The sequence below is a fragment of the Argentina anserina genome, unplaced genomic scaffold (genome assembly GCF_933775445.1).
Source record: "Argentina anserina unplaced genomic scaffold, drPotAnse1.1, whole genome shotgun sequence".
In the NCBI taxonomy this organism is placed as follows: domain Eukaryota; kingdom Viridiplantae; phylum Streptophyta; class Magnoliopsida; order Rosales; family Rosaceae; genus Argentina; species Argentina anserina.
In genome coordinates, this window is record NW_026089400.1 from 352,301 (window position 1) to 355,400 (window position 3,100).

Consider the following 3,100-nt stretch of genomic DNA (forward strand, 5'->3'; position numbering starts at 1 on the left):
AGATACGCAAACGATGTAAAGATACTCAGTTTGAAAGAAACACACTCCCACACTTGCAAAACTCTCAAATACAATAGAAACTCGCATCAGAAGCCTTACAGAAAGTTACTCAAACGAGAAATGAAAAGATACACAATTGGAATAGTAAAGATACGCAAACGATGTAAAGATACACAATTGGAATAGTAAAGATACGCAAACGATGTAAAGATACTCAGTTTAAAAGAAACACACTCGCACACTTACAAAACTCTCAAATTCAATAGAAACTCGCATCAGAAAGCCTTACAGAAAGATACTCAAACGAGAAATCAAAAGATACACAATTGGAATAGTAAAGATACGCAAACGATGTAAAGATACACAATTGGAATAGTAAAGATACGCAAACTATGTAAAGATACTCAGTTTGAAAGAAACACACTCCCACACTTGCAAAACTCTCAAATTCAATAGAAACTCGCATCAGAAAGCCTTACAGAAAGATACTCAAACGAGAAATGAAAAGATACACAATTGGAATAGTAAAGATACGCAAACGATGTAAAGATACACAATTGGAATAGTAAAGATACGCAAACGATGTAAATATACTCAGTTTGAAAGAAACACACTCCCACACTTGCAAAACTCTCAAATTCAATAGAAACTCGCATCAGAAAGCCTTACAGAAAGATACTCAAACGAGAAATGAAAAGATACACAATTAGAATAGTAAAGATACGCAAACGATGTAAATATACTCAGTTTGAAAGAAACACACTCCCACACTTGCAAAACTCTCAAATTCAATAGAAACTCGCATCAGAAAGCCTTACAGATAGATACTCAAACGAGAAATGAAAAGATACACAATTGGAATAGTAAAGATACGCAAACGATGTAAAGATACTCAGTTTGAAAGAAACACACTCCCACACTTGCAAAACTCTCAAATCCAATAGAAACTCGCATCAGAAGCCTTACAGAAAGATACTCAAACGAGAAATGAAAAGATACACAATTAGAATAGTAAAGATACGCAAACGATGTAAATATACTCAGTTTGAAAGAAACACACTCCCACACTTGCAAAACTCTCAAATTCAATAGAAACTCGCATCAGAAAGCCTTACAGAAAGATACTCAAACGACAAATGAAAAGATACACAATTGGAATAGTAAAGATACGCAAACGATGTAAAGATACACAATTGGAATAGTAAAGATACGCAAACGATGCAAAGATACTCAGTTTGAAAGCAACACACTCCCACACCTGCAAAACTCTCAAATACAATAGAAACTCGCATCAGAAGCCTTACAGAAAGATACTCAATCGAGAAATGAAAAGATACAGAATTGGAATAGTAAAGATACGCAAACGATGTAAAGATACACAATTGGAATAGTAAAGATACGCAAACGATGTAAAGATACTCAGTTTAAAAGAAACACACTCGCACACTTACAAAACTCTCAAATTCTATAGAAACTCGCATCAGAAAGCCTTACAGAAAGATACTCAAACGAGAAATGAAAAGATACACAATTAGAATAGTAAAGATACGCAAACGATGTAAATATACTCAGTTTGAAAGAAACACACTCCCACACTTGCAAAACTCTCAAATTCAATAGAAACTCGCATCAGAAAGCCTTACAGAAAGATACTCAAACGACAAATGAAAAGATACACAATTGGAATAGTAAAGATACGCAAACGATGTAAAGATACACAATTGGAATAGTAAAGATACGCAAACGATGCAAAGATACTCAGTTTGAAAGAAACACACTCCCACACCTGCAAAACTCTCAAATACAATAGAAACTCGCATCAGAAGCCTTACAGAAAGATACTCAATCGAGAAATGAAAAGATACAGAATTGGAATAGTAAGGATACGCAAACGATGTAAAGATACACAATTGAAATAGTAAAGATACGCAAATGATGTAAAGACACTCAGTTTGAAAGAAACACACTCCCACACTTGCAAAACTCTCAAATTAAATAGAATCTCGCATCAGAAAGCCTTACAGAAAGATACTCAAACGAGAAATGAAAAGATACACAATTGGAATAGTAAAGATACGCAAACGATGTAAAGATACACAATTGGAATAGTAAAGATACGCAAAAGATGTAAAGATACTCAGTTTGAAAGAAACACACTCCCACACTTGCAAAACTCTCAAATTCAATAGAAATTCGCATCAGAAAGCCTTACAGAAAGATACTCAAACGACAAATGAAAAGATACACAATTGGAATAGTAAAGATACGCAAACGATGTAAAGATACACAATTGAAATAATAAAGATACGCAAACGATGTATAGATACTCAGTTTGAAAGAAACACACTCCCACACTTGCAAAACTCTCAAATACAATACAAACTCGCATCAGAAGCCTTACAGAAAGATACGCAAACGATGTAAAGATACACAATTGGAATAGTAAAGATACGCAAACGATGTAAAGATACTCAGTTTGAAAGAAACACACTCCCACACTTGCAAAACTCTCAAATACAATAGAAACTCGCATCAGAAGCCTTACAGAAAGTTACTCAAACGAGAAATGAAAAGATACACAATTGGAATAGTAAAAATACGCAAACGATGTAAAGATACACAATTGGAATAGTAAAGATACGCAAACGATGTAAAGATACTCAGTTTAAAAGAAACACACTCGCACACTTACAAAACTCTCAAATTCAATAGAAACTCGCATCAGAAAGCCTTACAGAAAGATACTCAAACGAGAAATCAAAAGATACACAATTGGAATAGTAAAGATACGCAAACGATGTAAAGATACACAATTGGAATAGTAAAGATACGCAAACTATGTAAAGATACTCAGTTTGAAAGAAACACACTCCCACACTTGCAAAACTCTCAAATTCAATAGAAACTCGCATCAGAAAGCCTTACAGAAAGATACTCAAACGAGGAATGAAAAGATACACAATTGGAATAGTAAAGATACGCAAACGATGTAAAGATACACAATTAGAATAGTAAAGATACGCAAACGATGTAAATATACTCAGTTTGAAAGAAACACACTCCCACACTTGCAAAACTCTCAAATTCAATAGAAACTCGC